Below are 17,562 nucleotides of genomic sequence, written 5' to 3' on the forward strand. Positions count from 1 at the left end.
TCTCCAAGATGGAAGTGGAAAGTGTACCTTTCACACGTAATGCAAACTGGGAAATGTTTTGTTTTCTACCCCTATGATTCTAGAGCGCTGGTGTAGAGGTGTTGGTAAGCATGAGAGGAATGCTTCTACCAGGGGACACACCATGGTTCCACTGATTGGAAATTAAGACTACCACCTGGATGCTTAAAGCTCTTCATGTCACCAGGAATACAGGCCAAAAAAGGTGCCAGCTGGGATGACTGATCCTCTCTATCAAGAGGAGATAGTGTCACCGATAAACACAGAGACTTAAAGGACAATGGCTGGGACTCACAGATCTCCTGGGGTTGACTCTTAGTACTGCCATGTCTGCTGGTAAAGTTAATGGAGGACTCCAACAGTCTTATAAGACCATCAAGGGCTCAGATCCCTTGGGAATGAGGGTTTGGGTTCTTCAACCCAAGTAATGAAGCCTGACCAGTTGCAGCTGGTGGCTCTGGGCAGGAGAACATAAAATGTGTGGTAGGGGATGGAAGTTAGAAATATCAATTACAGCGCTGTGACTTCTTTTTTTAAATTTTTATTTTATTTTTATTGGAGTATAATTGTTTTACAATGTTGTGTTCGTTTCTGCTGTACAACAAAGTGAATCAGCTATATGTATACATATATCGCCTCCCTCTTGGACCTCCCGCCCATCACTGCCACCCCCCAGCCCACCATTCTGCTCATCTAGGTCATCACAGAGCACTGAGCTGAGCTCCCTGTGCTATACAGCAGGTTCCCACTAGCTATCTATTTTACAGGGTAGTGTATTTATGCCAAACCTAATCTCCCAATTCATCCCCCCACCCCCGTGTCCACACATCCATTCTCTACATCTGCGTCTCTATTCCTGCCCTTGAAATAGGTTTGTGAGTTCTTGCAGAAATAAAGATGATAGGATCTGCCTCATTGTTCTGCCATGCATATATTTCAACTAATTTTTCTTTTCTTTTCTATCCGTTTCTTCCAGGGCATGCTGACAGTGGTTAGCTTTATAATATTGTTCATGGGTTACAGAATTCTGAGACAGGATCATGATGGAACCAGAAGAGGACTGAACATCATACAGAGATTCTATATAAGCTGGATTCAGCCACCAGTAAGATTCCAAGTTATCATCCCTTTAGGGAGAAAGTGAGCACGTTTTGATTTTATAAGGAACAGCTGCATTATGTTAACTGGCAGTATTTTTTCTTCTGGAGGATTAAGTATGGGAAGAAGAGTTTATGTTAATATTTGGCATGGGTAGCAAAGAAGTGCACTCTAGTGAATGTTGTCACTTTTTTTCAATCGAGTGTTTGCTTTCCTTTGGATGATTGCAGAATTTCCCACCTTAAAGTCTGTCTCTCACTCTAGAAGCTGAAAATGGCATATACTCACTTTCTCACCTTCCTTAAAGTTAGTGTGTGGGTACATTATCTAGGATCCACCACTAACTGGATACAATCTCCCAAAACTATATCAGAAGTAAGCCACAGGAAGACTGCGAGGGACTCTTCGACAGCTACAACATTATAGAAAGATCAAGTTCTTTGAGCAGTAGTGGTGCTCTCACTGACAAATTCTGGGGTGTGAATTTTGGGTATTGTTCCTGGCTGGGTAGCACTGAGCCTGAGATATTTCTAGCCCTCCTGGCAATTCGACATCACTTTTTTGGTTTACAAAGTTTAATTTTTATATAATTTCATACTTAGCAACACAACATTGCAAGAATAGTTAAGGAATCATATACCCTTGAGAAAGGAAGAGAGGGATACAGAGAGGGAGAGAGGGGATGAGAGGAACTCGGGGGGGAGAATGGTAAAGCAAGTGAGGCAAAGTGTAAACAACTGATAAATTTAAATAAAGGGAATATGGGAGTTCCTTAACTATTCTTGCAACACACACACACATACACACACACACTTTTTTTTCTGAGTCATTTGAGAGTAAGTTGCAAATATCATAGTTCTGTATTCGCAAATACTTCAGTGTATATTTTGTAAGAACATGGATATTCTCTTACATAGCACCATACAATTATCTAAATCAGAAAATGTAACATTGATGTAAAACTATTATCTAATCCATACTTCATATTCAAATTCCTATATCACTTAAACAAATTTCTTTACTGCTTAAGTGAGTCAGTGTTAGCTTCTGTGAGCTCTAATTAATTTGCAATCTCAGAAATCACTTCCTCCAGCATATGTTCCTGGACTCCAACTTTGGGTTAGGCAACTCTCTTATGTACCCTGATAATACAGGGTACTTTACCTACCAGTGTATTTCTAACACTCTATCCCTGATTGTGTTGGCCTCTCCAACCTGAATCAAGCCACTTAAAAGGCAGGTATGTCTCTTTTTCACTGGTCTTTCTTCACTGACTAGAACTGTTTCTGACACATAGTAGATACTCATGAATATTTGTTGAACAACTAGATCTGCACACTTTAGCGGCAATTAAGATGAAATATGTTCTAAGTTGTATTTGTCATTTTCCCTCTTTCAGTTGACAGCTGTATCTGTCAAGGTTCAATGCAAAGTAGAAACCACTCTAGGTATTTTTTACAGGAAGAGATTTATTGCAGGAAATTGATGCATATAAGGTTTAGGAGAGAAAGATCTAGGCTGAACTACTAGAAATTATTCCCAGAAAAATACAGAATGGACCATCACCAACACTCCAAGGTCATCATTTGAATTATTCAAGACATACCCCGCCATAGTTTTGATCCAGGGGTCAGGAAACTGTAATCAAGAAGCTGCTGCTATTGCCACCGTGGATGATTGCACCGTCTCTCAGCACTCAGAAAGATGGAAAATGGCTACTAGAATCCCACTACAGAAAAAAATTCACATTTTCCCAAGTTTTCTTGACAGTGTAAGGGGTAAAAAGATGGCTTTAGACTTTATCTCACTTCTGCCTTATATTTCATGAGGTCATCCCATTATCAGAAATCAATTCACATTCAGAAACCCTGTTGCAAAGGAGTCAGGAATATGTACTTTTCAGCTACCCAGTCTCTGTAATGCATCCTATGGAGACTGAGTTAATTCCCAGTATGTACCACACTGGCATCCCCATTCCTGAGGTTGCTGAAGCTAGATACAGGTATGTAATCCTCAACTCCTCCCTGACACCAAGATTCTCCCCTTGGATGGAGGTGGTAGCACCTCTTCACCATGAGATTAAATTTAGAGGGTTAAATTTAGTACTCCCAGGGAATGGAATGAAGTATGCCTTGGTTGACTGCTTCAGAATCACTTACCCTCTGAGCAGTTTTCTGCCTGAGAAAATGGCAGTCACGTGACCAACTTGGATGTTCCTCCCTCTGGAGGTGGCAGTAACATGCTAACTCATTTTCTAGGTACCCCTGTGACTTCTGGGGTCAATGTGGTGGAAGAAAAGTGGAGAAAACAAAGCCCAGAGAGATGAGGAGATGTGTGCAACATCATGGAAAGAGCATGAACTTTATTTTCACATGGCTTTAGATTTGAATCCAGATCGTGCCTCTTACTAAATGTAATACCTGGAGCAAGTTCCTTAGTCTCTCTATATCTTGGTTTCCTCATCTTTAAAATACCTATCTCATAGGATGGTCATGAGGATTAAATTAGATAACACATGTTAAGTGCAGGTACCTAAAAGTACACAAAGAAATATTGGTTCTTGGGACTTCCCTGGTGGTCCAGTGGTAAAGAATCTGCCTTCCAATGCAGGGGACACAGGTTAGATCCCTGGTTGGGGAATTAAGATCCCACATACCACGGGGCAACTAAGCCCGCATGCCGCAACTACTGAGCTCGCGCCTCAACGAGAGAGTCCGTGAGCCACAAACTACAGAGCCCACACACTCTGGAGCCTGCACACCACAACTAGAGAAGAGAAAACCTGAACGCCACAACTAGAGAGAAGCCCATCCACACCAATGAAGATCCCATGTGCCGCAACTAAGACCCGACACAGCCAAAAAAAAAAAAAGAAATCTATAAAAAGCAACTCTAATAAAAAAAGCAAGACTATATGATAACATGATATAATTATCATAATGATAATGCTAATTCAAAAAAAAGAATATAAAATTAAAAAAAAAAGAAAGGACTTCCCTGGTGGCGCAGTGGCTAAGAATCTGCCTGCCAGTGTAGGGGACATGGGTTCCAGCCCTGGTCTGGGAAGATCCCACACGCTGCGGAGACTAAGCCTGTGTGCCACAACTACTGAGCCCACGTGCCACAACTACTGAAACCTGCGTGCCTAGAGCCAGTGCTCCACAACAAGAGAAGCCACGGCAATGAGAAGCCCACTTGCTGCAAGTAGAGAAAGCCTGCGCGCAGCAAGGAAGACCCAACGCAGCCAAAAATAAATAAATAAATTTACTTTTTAAAAAAAGAAATGTTGGTTCTTTTACTAGTTTCCTATGGCTGCTTGTAATAAATTATGATAAACTTAGCGGCTTAAAGCAACAAATTTAATTTAAAATTAATCTCTTACAGTTCTGGACATCAGAAATCCAACATCAGTTTCACTGGGCCAAAATCAAGGCGTTGGCAGGGTTACACTCTTCCTGGAAGCTCTAGGGGAGAATCAGATTACTTGCCTTTTCCACCTTCTAGAGTTGCCTTCTTTGGCTGTTGGGCTCTTCCTCCACGTTTGAAGCCAGCAGTACAGTATCTTGCTCCAGTCCTCACATAGCTAGGTCAAATCACACTCTCCTCTTACTTGTGATTTACAGTTAAGGCCTACTTGCATAATCTAGGATAATCTCTAAATCTTAAGATCCTTAACTTAATCACATCTGCAAATTCTGTTATCATATAAGGTAACATTCACAGACCCAGAGACCTGGATAACTTTGGGAGCTGTTATTCACCTGACCGCAGTTCCTTTTATCACCAACCCTTACTATCTTTTTAAAGAACCCATTTGGTGTCTTGAACAGTGTGTCCAACAGAAATATAATGTGATGCATATGTGTAAAATTTTCTAATATCCACATTAAGAATGAGTAAAAAGAAACAGGTGAAATTAACTTTAATGAATTTTTAAACCAACATGCCCCCAAATACTATCATTTCAACATGCAGTTAGTATAAAAATTATTAATGCAATATATTACCTCCTTTCTTAAAATACTTTAAAAATCCAGTATACAATTTACACTTACTGCAAATCTCATTCAGACTAACCACATATCAATTGCTCTATGGCCACATGTGGCTAGTGGCTACTGTATTGGATAGTGCAGATCTGGAGGGCTGTAAAATTAAAAGGGCCCAGGGTGGATTGGACCGTATACTCTTCACATCAAACCCATGTTTCAGCAGCTATAGCCTACACCTCATTCTGCTTATATCCACTAGCAAGTTGATGACAACTGCCTCAAATCCTTGTCAGTGTGCCAAGGCTGCCACTAGTGTGTTATAAATACCCCATAGAACCAGACTGAGCATGGGATTAACCTCAGGTTATGTATCAGTTAGGATACAGTCAAGAAAACACAATCTACCCTACGTTTTAAAAGAAGAGGGATTTTTAATTTTGGAAATTATACCAGTTGATGGAAGAGCTGAGAAATTCAACAATAGATAGTGAGACAAACCACAGATTGGCAGCATTACACAGCTGCTACCACTTCTAATGATGGAAGGAGAATAGAAGGAGGTGGTGTTGTCTGAAATTGGCACCACCCAAGAGTTAGACCATGGCAAGGATTTTGGACCATGAATGAAGGGACCGTTTGGTGAGAGCTGGAGATATGGAGAAAACGTAGCCACTATTGGAGATGTTGCCTGAGGAGGGAGGAGTAAGAGAGGGAAATACCCTGATTCTCCCTTCCTTCCACTCTCCAGTGTTCTGCCAGGGCCTCCCATTGGCCTAATCTATCTGGAAGCCCTTTGTTGAGGGATGCTAGGAAATGTAGTTCTCTGAGAGTTAGAGTGGAGCAGGGGAAGATCAGGGAACAGACCAAGAGCAAACAGGCAAACGAAGTGTCACAGTCCACGCCTTTTGCTATTCATAATATTTACCACCTATGTTACAACTTCATGCTTCTTTCTAGCAGGATGCAACTATGGTTCACAAAAATGAAGATGCCCTCATCATCTCTTCAGTATGGGTGAGGCAAATCATCATTGCTCTTTTTAAGTCCAAGATCTCTAGGGAATTCACAGTCTTCCCCAGTAAACCATGGCTTCTCATGGTCTGGTGACATATGAACCAATTGGCAAAGTTAAATATCACTGACCTTTGTACAAAATAGCCTAGGAAAGGGAAAAAAGAAATAATCGGTAAATATTAATATATACATAACAAAAATATGCATAGCTGTTAATCATCTCTATAACTGGTCATAGGGCAGAGTTGATATTTATTACTTCCTTCTGTCACTATTTATTCCATGCTTCACTTGTCCTTAGTCAATGATTTGGCTGGTGGTGGCTCTTTGCCTGGGTAGTGAGCCAAACCTTCATTCCTGAAGGATCCAAATCCTCAGTGGTCTTGCCTTTATTGGGTTCTTCCTTTAATCGTTTCTACTAGAGATGGAAAAACAAGGGATTCCCCAATGATTCCTTCTGGGTACCAGAATCCTCTCTGCCCTCATTGTGTGGCAGCAACTTAAATCGCCCTTGTTAGTTGGGACTGACCACTCCAACCAGTATTGTAACCTCTCCTCTGGCTATTGGTTTAGTGGCATGAGGACCCCAAAATAGTCAGGTATCAGTTTCAATTTCTCACTCAATTGGACCATTATTGTGTCCCCTCATGAAAGCACGCCTCCCTTGGGGCTGTAGCAGATGAGGTGGATGCCTCTGTCCATATCCCCTTGGTCCACCTGAGTCACCTGCAGCTGCAATAGAGGCTCCCTGCACAATGACAGCTTCCCCCCTTCTCTAGTCTCTTCCTGTGAGGTTTTCTCACACTCTGCCAAAGGAAAACAGCCCAGAAATGCAAGGGAGTTAATGTCCTTTAATTGGAGTTGGTGGGTATATGCCTTGCCTTCCTGTCCTCCAAAAGGACAATTCTGAAGCTTGTTCCATACTGTTTTTCAGAGGGATTTTGGTGAGATTGAGCTTCAGTTGCCCACAGCAATCACCTGCTCATCATCACACACCTTACTGGCTTTTCTCCTTTCTCTGTCTCACTTTCCTCCCTTCACTACTTGTGCTTATTGGAATTATCTTCCAGGTAAACTGCATGCACCCAAGACCTTGTCTTAGGGCAAGAACCCAAACTAAGACAGGAACAAAGACCTCTAAACCAGAGGAATCTATGGCTGGGGAGAAGGGAAACTAAATTTTGTCAGAGGGTTATTAGGTGTAATAGCTTCTAGTACCTGGGTATTTTTGGCTCTAAGAGAAACAGCACCATCTGTTGGTCACTGGCTCAAAACATAAACTCCATCCTGTTAAGATAGCACTGGACCTCACAGGGTGTGTTCCACAAGTAGTGCTGTAATTATGACTTCAGTAGGTTATTCCATCAATCTACCAGATTAGATGTTCTCAGATGATGGGGTATGTGATAATATTAGTGAAATACAAGAGTCTGAGACAATTTCTCTTGTTTTCAGATGAGATCCTTTGTGAGAAGCAATCTTGTATAGGACATCATGATAATGAGTCATGGAATCAGGACATTCCATAAGTCCACAAATGGTGTTGCTGGCAGAACCATTTTGGATAGGGAAAGAAGAAAGAAGTATCTATTTCAGTGAGAGCAAATTTCTGCCCCACTATAATGGAAGAGGTCCAATATAATCGGCATGCCCCCAGTGCCCTGAGGAATGGTGCGATAGCAAGGGTTCAATATTGGCTTCTGCTCTTGTCAGTCTGAGCTTTCTGCCTTGGAGAGGGAAGTCCATGTTGTTGAGCCCTTATGCCTGCTGCCATGGCTACTAGTACACAAGCCCAGTGAACAAGGACTCTGTGGCTGAATAATGAAGCTGACCAACATCCACAGGATGGGTCATCTCCCTGATTATTAAGAGCTTTCTCTCTTTTCAAAAATTAATTAATTAATTAATTGAAGTATAGTTGATTTACAATATTGTGTTAGTTTCAGGTGTACAACAAAGTGATTCAGTTGCGTATATATATACATTTTTCGGGTTCTTTTGCATTATAGGTTATTACAAGATATTGTATATAGTTTCCTGTGCTATACAGTAAATCCTTGTTGTTTATGGTATATCTACAAAGTAGTTTGTATCTGTATATGGTAGTTTGTATCTGCTAATCTCAAGCTCCTAATTTATCCTGCACCCCTCCCTTTCCCCTTTGGTAACCATGTTTCATTTTCTATGTCTGTGGGTGTATTTCTGTTTTGTAAATAAATTCATTTGTATTATTTTTTATATTCCACATATAAGTGATATCATATGATATTTGTCTTTCTTTGCCAGACTTACTTCACTTAGCATGATAATATCTAGGTCCATCCATGTTACTGCAAATGGCAATATTTCATTCTTTTTTATGGCTGAATAATATTCCATTGTATATACATACACCACATCTTCTTTATCCATTCATCTGTTGATGGACACTTAGGTTGCTTCCATGTCTTGGCTACTGTAAATAGTGCTGCTATGAACATTGGGGTGCCTGTATTTCGAATTATAGTTTTGTCTGGATGTATGCCCAGGAGTGGAAGTGCTGGATCATACAGCAACTCTATTTTTAGCTTTTTTGAGGAGCCTCCTTACTGTTTTCCATAATGGCTACGCCAACTTACGTTCCCACCAACAGTGTAGGAGGGTTCCCTTCTCTACACACCCTCTCCAGCATTTGTTATTTGTAGACTTTTTAACCTGAACTTTTAAAAGTGAATTTTAAATAGATTCTTGACCTTGATCTTGACGTTTTGGGCTTGATAATTCTTGGTTGTGGGGAGGTGTCCTGTGCATTTCAAGTTGTTTAGCAGTGTACTTGGCCTCTACCCACTAGATGTCAATAGCCACTAACTCCCCTACCTCCAGCTGTGACAACCAAAAACATCTCCAGATATTGCCTGCTAAATGTTCAGTAGGGGACAAAATTGCCTCTGGTTGAGAGCCACTGCTATACAGGGATATCGCAATACTCCCTTCATGGAATTTTTGTGTCTCTGGCATTCTTATGTCTTACTAAGAATATTTGCTACTTCCTGTTCACCAAGCTAATCAACACGATATTATCAATGTAGTGGATCAGAGTGATGTTTTATGGGATGTCCAGATGATCAAGGTCCTTGTGGACTATACTGTGACAGAATTTGAGAGCTGACATGGCCCTGAAGTAAAACTGTAACGGTCAGTCACTGTTCCTGACATATGAAAATTTGTTGCTTCTGATTTTCTTTGCTAATTGATTTGAGGGAAAAATGATTTGCCAGATCAACAACTGCATGCTACGTGGGCAGGATTATGTTGATTTGTCCCAGCAAAAATGCCATATCTGGATCAGAAGCTTCAAGTGAAGACACTGTCTCGTTTTTTTTTCTTTTCATTCGACAAATATTTATTGAGGCACCTATCACACATTCAACACTGTTCTAGGTACTAAGAATATATTTGTGAACAATCATGTATTTATATTTATCTATTAACAAGGGTTAGAAATCTCCTGAGTAGAAGCTTGAATAATCCCAATCACTGTCTAGTTTTGCCACTGTCAAACACAGGAATTAAACAGAGGTGAGAAAAGAGTCATCACTTCTGCACCTATCAAATCTTAGATGGTGGCACCGATCCCTGCAGTTCCCACAGGTCTGTGGTATTGCTATTGGCTTACCATTTTGTTAGGGAAGGGCAGTTCCAGGGGCTACTTGGCTCTGCCCACCAAAATAGTCCTCTCTGCAAGTTTCAGGGAGCTAGTGCAGGAGATCTGCCAGTTGCCAAGTATGTCTCGTCTAAATATACATTTAGGACCTGGTGAAATTACCTCAGCATGGGTCTACAGAACCTGCTGAGCCCTCTGTGTGATGGACTTGGACATAAATTTAATTTATTATCTGATTACCCAAAGCCCTCAATCTATCCGGGGGCCCCCAAGGATTAGCATAAATTCAGATCAGTGTCTAATAATCCTTCAAAGTCTGGGTATGTCCCTTCCCTCAGTGCATGCTCATTCTCCTAATAGCCACAGGTCCTTTTGGGAAAGGCTTGGAGAAATATTTATGGTATACAGTTGTGACAATGTCGCAGTGTCCTTCCTCAAGAGAGCCCAGTTTCTCCTTCAATCACTGGGCCCTGGGTATGTGCCGTAACTGGGAGAGGCTATGACTTCCTTTTGTGGCTACTCAAGTTGGGTTTCTGTGTGCTAGAACTTTAGTTTTCCCAGTTTTGTCTATCAAGGAATACTTTAGTAGGTTACCCATCTATTTCATCCCTAGGGACCCTGTCATCAAGCTGGTACCCCCACAGACCCCTGAGGGCATTGCAGGGCTTTCAAGGATGCCCATGTTTCTCTCACTAATGTTTTCTCAGTGCATTAGTGCCCTCTGTGCCCTTCCAGGAAGCATAGTCAGGAGGAGGGTGAGCAGGTTACACATAACACATTCACTCTAATATTCCCATCACCTTGACTCTTTCATATATGACACTGTGGCTTGACCTTTTTGTACAAGACTCTTTACATTTCTTTCTCCCCATTATGTGAGTGAAGTTCTGGCATCTTAGCTTCATTGAATGTAGGCCACTACTGAATCTTAGTTTCAGTCAACCACATCAGGCAAGCTGTTAGAAAGGCTCAGTTTAGCACATTAAAAGACGAAGGATACCTGTGTTTAAATTTAACCTGACTCATCATTTTATTCTATCTTTTCTCATATAATACCCGTAGAATCTACTCGGGTATAGTTTTCCAGGTTATTGATAATGTAAATATAAAAGACATTGTAATTGTTTGGGTGTATGAGTTTATTTATTTATTTATTTTCTGGAATATACCTTACAATTCTCTCCTGGGTCCCTGGATTTAAGTTTATTTTTTATTTATTAATTTTTTTATTAAAGATTTTTTTTTAATGTGGACCATTTTTAAAGTCTTTATTGAATTTGTTACAATATTGCTTCTGTTTTGGGTTTTTGGCCGGGAGGCATGTGGGATCTTAGCTCCCTGACCAGGGATTGAACCCATACCCCCTGCATTGGAAGGTAAAGTCTTAATCACCGGACCACCAGGGAAGTCCCTGGATTTAACTTTAGAATTGGGTTTGGAGGTAATGGGGCGGGGGGCTAGGATTTAAGGGAGACTGGATATCTCTTTGCAAGGCAACTGCTGCATGTAGAATCTTTAAACAAGGAAAGGTCAGTTTCCTTATAAAGGAGAGGGGGCACAGGGATATTTAGGGGGCTAGTTGGAAGTCATCTCAAATGTCCCCATCCTAAGTCACAGGGCCCCGCTAATTTCCAACTGATGTCCTAACTTTAAGGCAGTGACTTAGAAAGGCTGTGAGTTCAATGTTATTATACTCTAGCAACTTGGACAAATAAATTTGTTCTGATCCTCAGCCATGGTCTGTCCTTAAGTCATAAGAAATAAGAGATTCTCTACTACACTGTACAAGCTTTCTGGTTCTCTGATCACACTTTGAGCTGAGAGTTTAACGTCCTGAATTTAACATTTTTGTTCTCTAAGCTGCCTAATGCTTGTGTCTAATGCTTGTCAGCCTACTCTGTAGTCCTTGTAATTATCATTACAGTAGCTCCGAATTTTCTAATTTCCTTACCTTCATCTGGAACTTTATTTCAAGCAACCACAGATACTAATTCAAGCAATTACAGTTACAATTGTCTGCCATGGATTACTAGAATTTTATTTTCCACTCGTTGGAGGTGATAACAGCATTCAAATCAAACAGGTGAGCAAATTAATCTGCCCGTGAACAATGGAAAGATGTGATGTTATCAGAACATCAAAGCCAAGGCTGTCAGGCAGAATCTAGAGCCATGGCAAGAGGTTCCCAGTTGGAGCTGGAGCCATGGAGAAGATGTATTAACCATTGGAGATGGTGCCTGAGGGAGAGCAAGCGAGGGGAAATCTCTTGGCTTCACCTCTTCTAGTGCCAAAAACAGAAAGAAGCAGAGAAGCCAGGGAATCCACCTGAGAGAAGCAAGAGAGACTGGTTTCGAAGACCTCCGCATTTCAATTCCAGTCTTACAGTAAACTCTACTTTTTACTGGGTTCTTGTTCCTAGTTTTCAAGGGGATCTAACTATCAGACTTTGAACAAAGTGCTTTGGAAGCCCAGTGGGGAGAGCAACCAAGCTTGCTGCAGCAGTGCAGGAAAGGATATCTGAGGTCCCAGAGGTGAGTGGGAGTCTGCCAGGTGGCAAAGAAGAGCAGGCGCATTCTGGAGGGAGTAGTGTGTCAGAAGTCAAGAGGTGGGAAAGGACAGGGCAGCTGAAGGAAAGGGGACAGTTACATAATAGTACCAACCTCATATCTATTTGTTGCGAGGCTAGATGAGAAAATAAACATTATAGCTGATATAATTTGAGCTCTAACTATAGACTAAGCTATTCTAAGTGCTTTCTAAAAATTGATTCATTTAATACTCACAAAAACCCATTGAGGTACATCTTACTGCTACATTTTACAGATGAGGAAAATGAAGTTTAGAGAGTTTAGTAATTTTTTCAAGGTCACACAATTACATGATCTGACCCCAAAGTCAGAGTCTTAACTGCTATGGGATACCACAATTCTATACTTCTATTGTATGTGATTTCTTTAATGGGTTAAATTTAGTCCATGCAAAGTGCTTCAGTGTAATGCCTGCCACATGGTAAATGCTCAATAAAAGATAAATAACTCTATCTATTTTTATAGCATAATGATTCAAAGAGGAGCTTTGGAGTCAAACAGACCTGGGTTCAAATCCTGTCTCTGCCCCTTTCTAGCTGTTTGCTCTAGGAAAAGTAAGTCTAGGGACTTTGTTGATTTGTAAAGTGGGATAGATTGCCTAATTCTCAGGGTTGCTGTCAGACAAAATGAGACCATATATAAATATTGTCTTGCACATAGAAAATACTCAGGGAAAGATAGATATTACTGTTATTCCGGTAGTAAGGAACAAATTGGACAAAGGTCCAGGATGGGGAGAGAAAGAGAGGAAGAAGTGAATTCCAGGGTATCAACGTATTTTATTTTGTCTGGAGTATAGGGTGGTTGAGGGAATGGCCTGGAAATGAGCCTGGAGAGGTCAACAGGCCTGATCTTCATGGCCTGGTAGGCCATGTCAAGGAGGCTGGAGGGATAGTAGAGGCACTCACACAGCACATAGGACAGGTGTATCCTTTAGCACAGGCTAGGTTGTGCTGCAGTAACAAATGTCCACACACATCTGAGTGGCTTACAAAGAAAAATGCTACAAGTCCTTTGGGGATCAGCTGTGGTTCTGTTCCATGTCATCTTCACTCTGGAACCCAGGCTGATGGAACAACTTCTCTCTGAAACAGATTGCTAGTCTTGTGGCATACAAAAAGGAGACATGGTGAACCCACCAGCTGGTGCTTAAAGCTTCTGCGTGGAATTGATCCTTCTTCTCAAATTTTATTGGCCAAAGCAAGTCACATGGTCAAGCCTGCCACCAGTGGGGCTGAAGAAGGGGCATTTCATGGAGGGGCACCAGAGTATTTGTCAGAACAATAATAGGAACAGATTTTGTGCAAAAAATAATGAGTGGTAACCCAATTTAAACATAGGCAAAGGATTTGAATAGACATTTCTCTACAACATTCAAATGTCTATTTGAATAGACATTTCTCTACAGACATTTCTCTACGTGCACAAATGGCCAATAAGTACATGAAAAGGTGCTGAACATCATTAGTCATTAGGGAAATACAAATCACAATCACAGTGAAATACCACTTCACACCTACTAGGTTGGCTGTAATAAAAAAGACAGGCAATTCAAGTGTTGGAGAGGATATCAAGAAATTGGAAACTTCGTGTACTGCTGGTGGGAATGTAAAATGATACAGCTGGTTTTATAAATAGTCTGGCAGTTTTCCAAAAAGTTAAACATAGAGTTACCTATGACCCAGCAATTCCACTCCTAGGTATTTATCCAAGAGAAATGAAAACATATGTCTACACAGAACTTGTACACAAATGTTCATAGCAGCATTATTCATAATAGCCCCCAAATGGAGGTAACCTAAATGCCCATCAACTGATAAATGGATAAATAATATGAGGTATATCCATACAATGGAATATTATTCAGCCATAAAAGGATTGAAGTATTGATACATGTTATAATGTGGTTGTAGCTTGAAAAACATGCTAAGTGAAAGAAGCCAGTCACAAAATACCACATATTGCATGATTCCTTTTGCATAGAATGTCCAGAATAGGCAAATCTATATATGGAAAAAATAGATCAGTGGTTGTTTATGGCTGAGAGGAAGTGGGCAAGTGACTTTTAATGAGCATTGGGTTCATTTTTGGGGTGATGAAAATGTCCTAAAATTGATTATAGTGACGGTTGCACAACGCTGTGAATGTACTAAAAACCATTGAACACTTTGAGTGAACTGTGTAATAAATAAAATATCTCAAGCTGTTTTATATGTATATAAGAAAGATGAGTGGTTTTTGTTTTTGTCTTCTTGATTTTGAGAGGTTCAAGTGGAGATGACCAGGTAGTTAACCATGTGGCTCTGGAGCTCAAAGCAGAAATCAGGGCTGGAGATATATATTGGGAAATATAGGGGACAAAGATACTAACTGAATTTAAAAAGAAGCGATCACCAGAGAAAGTGTGTCCAGCTGGAAAAGAGAGGGCCTACACCTATCCCTGAGGGACACCAACATTTAAGGGGTGAGAGAAATAACAGGAGACTTCAAAAGAGGTGGAGAGGGAGTGGTTAGAGATGGAGAAGTGAGATCAAGAGAGTAAAAGTGGAAGGCAAGGAAAGAGTGTTTCCAGATGTAAGGAGTGTCAACTGACTCAGAGAAATTAAGTTAGGTCATGATGATAACGCCCATAGGATCTGCAGTAGGGAGATCCCTAGTGACTTTGAAGAGTGGTTTTCATAATGTGGTGGGGCAGAAACCGGAGGGCAGTAACGTGAGTATTTATTTATTTGGCTGCGCTGGGTCTTCATTGCTGCATGCGGGCTTTCTCTAGTTACAGCGAGCGGGGACTACTCTTTGTTGTGGTGAGTAGGCTTCTCATTGTGGTGGCTTCTCTTGTTGTGGAGCACGGGCTCTAGGTGCACAGGCTTCAATAGTTGCAGCATATGGGCTCAGTAGTTGCGGCACACAGGCTTAGTCGCTCCATGGCATGTTGGATCCTCCCAGACTAGGGATTGAACCCGTGTCCCCTGCATTGGCGGGCGGATTCTTAACCACTGGACCACCAGGGAAGTCCCTAACATGAGCTTCTAGACATGAGTAGTAGTTGAGGAATTGGAGACGTCCTTGTGTAGGTAGTCAGAGAGATGTATCCGTGAACGGCAGATCTGTAAACAGAAGAAAGCAAGCAGAGGTTGAAGTGGGGTTTGGTGGGTTGGGTGGGAGATTTCAAGATGGGAGAGGTTATTTAAATGCTTATGGAAATGAAAGAGAGAGGAGAAAGGGGACAATTGATAAGAGGAATAACGCCCTGACCACCTTTCAGGAAATCGCATTATGTTGCCTCCTTATCCTACTCATTTTGTTTACTGTAGTGCTTATCATCTCATTATCATGGAACTTTATTATGTTCACTATTTATTGTCTGTTTCTACCTTGCTCCAGGAAGGCACGGATTTTTATCTCTTTTGTTTATTTCTTAAGTCCAAGCATCTAGAATAGCATCTGACATATAGTAGGTACTCAAAAAACACTTGTTAAATAAATGAACGAAAGAGCAAGTTTTCTAAGAAGGCAAGAGGGAAGAGGAGCCACAACAGCCAACAATATGGGTCCTGCCCTCACAGTACTTACAGTCTAGTTGTGAAGTAGACTCCATTGGATTCCATAACTTCCTGCTTATCGTGGGAAGCAAAGGAGAGGGAAAGGTAAAGAGAGTTTCTCAGATGTATGAAAAGTGATGGGGGAATATTCATGTGATAATTATGGTCTGCGTTGTTCAGAGCTCTAATTTAACACCGTTAAATTGTTAGGTCTTTGTACTTTGAGACTTTCAAGCCTGGCGCACAAGAGAAGCTGAATAAAGCTTTGCGGCAGAGAATAAACTGTGTTCAGCTTAGGGCTGCTGCTTTTCTGAAGCGCTTTCAGTCACAGATTTTTGAGGCGTACTTCTAGGTCCTTTATCTATGGGACAGACTGTGGTGATAAGGGAGGCAGGGGGAAGGGGCTGATTCCGAAAGACAGAGAGAACCGTGTGGCCAACAGCTCGTGCAATCGCACAGCCTAGGGGGTGGAACAGCCAGCCACCTACAAGCAGCCGTGACCGGGCCACGAAACGCGCCCACGCCCTGCCTCCCGCTTCGGCGGCCCATAGGCGGGAACCGGGCTGCGCTTGCGCGCGGACTGCCGAAGAGTGGAGCGGGGAGAGGCGCGGCTGCAGCTGGAAGTCACGTGGTGCAGCGGCCAGCCGCCCCGCCCCTCTGCAGCCGCCCCGCCCCCGCCCCGCCCCTTTCCCGGCGGGACGCTCGGAGCCGCCCCGAACTGCGCAGGGCGGTCAGAGGTGAGTGTCCGCGAGGGGCGCGCGTTGCACAGAGTTGGGCGGGCGTGGGCTGGGGTGCGGGCCGGCGGAATGCTTAGCGGGGGCCAAGGGGACAAAATGGCGGCGGGGTACGCCCTTTCACCCCCTCCTCTCACCTGGGAGTGGGAGCGGAGAAGGGCAGGGAACACTGCTGGGGGAGGGGAGCCGCGGCTACTCGGGAGGGCCCTGGGGTCCTCTGAGGAGGCCTGGGGGCGGGGGTGGGCAGGCTTTGGGCCTGCCCTGTGGACTCAGCTCGGGGTGTGAGCGACAGGGGACTGCGCGCACCCCGCGGGCCGAGAGGTGGACAGGGGGGCTGCGTTACTCCTTAGAGGGGCGGCCCGGTCCGAGGTTTCTGGAATATCTAAACTGCGAAGGGCTAGCGGAGGAGCCGCCCTCCCAGCCTTTCATTTGACAGGTGATCGTCATCATCTCATTCTCAGCGGGGTTTACCACGCTTTCCCTGCACAGTGACTCGGGTATTAGCTCTCCCCGGGAAGTAGGGCGGGAAAGGTCTCTCCATCTTACAAATGCGTAAACTGAGGCCTGGAGGGGTAAAGAGTTTAACCAGGGCCTGGCACCTGGGTGTAGTAGAACCCAGCCTTCTGCCTGTTCTAGTGCTCTCTTCCCAGCACTTTATTCCCGCCTACCCTCCCCTACCAGTGAGGGACGGAGTGAGGGACGGGATTGTTTGAAAGCAGGCAGAAAACTGGTCCTCCAAGCAGCACCTGCTGCTGTCAAGTGGCTCTCGCTGAGGTGGGGCCTGCCCGCCTGAGAGCAGCTTCCTGTCGTTTGTGAACTGTATTCCTCATTCTGTTTGTGCTAAGTTATTCTAACATGAAAATAGCTGTTCAGTATAGTCATCTTACTGAGTAGATAGTAGTTCCTTATGTGTATTATAGTTTGTTATAGTTT

At 42.7% G+C, this 17,562-nt stretch overlaps 1 protein-coding gene across 3 annotated transcripts in view; it reads left to right on the plus strand.

Annotated features, from left to right (window-relative positions):
- Window positions 1-16,605: 16,605 nt before the first annotated feature.
- SCAPER (S-phase cyclin A associated protein in the ER) overlaps window positions 16,606-17,562 on the plus strand; it is a 495,909-nt gene continuing 494,952 nt past the window's right edge. For all 3 annotated transcript variants that reach the window (XM_082647309.1, XM_082647310.1, XM_082647311.1), the window contains exon 1: window positions 16,606-16,632. The gene's annotated coding sequence lies outside the window, so the exon portion shown is untranslated. The remainder of the gene's footprint in view (window positions 16,633-17,562) is intronic.

This window comes from Grampus griseus (assembly GCF_964374135.1).
Source record: "Grampus griseus genome assembly, chromosome: 2".
In the NCBI taxonomy this organism is placed as follows: Eukaryota; Metazoa; Chordata; class Mammalia; order Artiodactyla; family Delphinidae; genus Grampus; species Grampus griseus.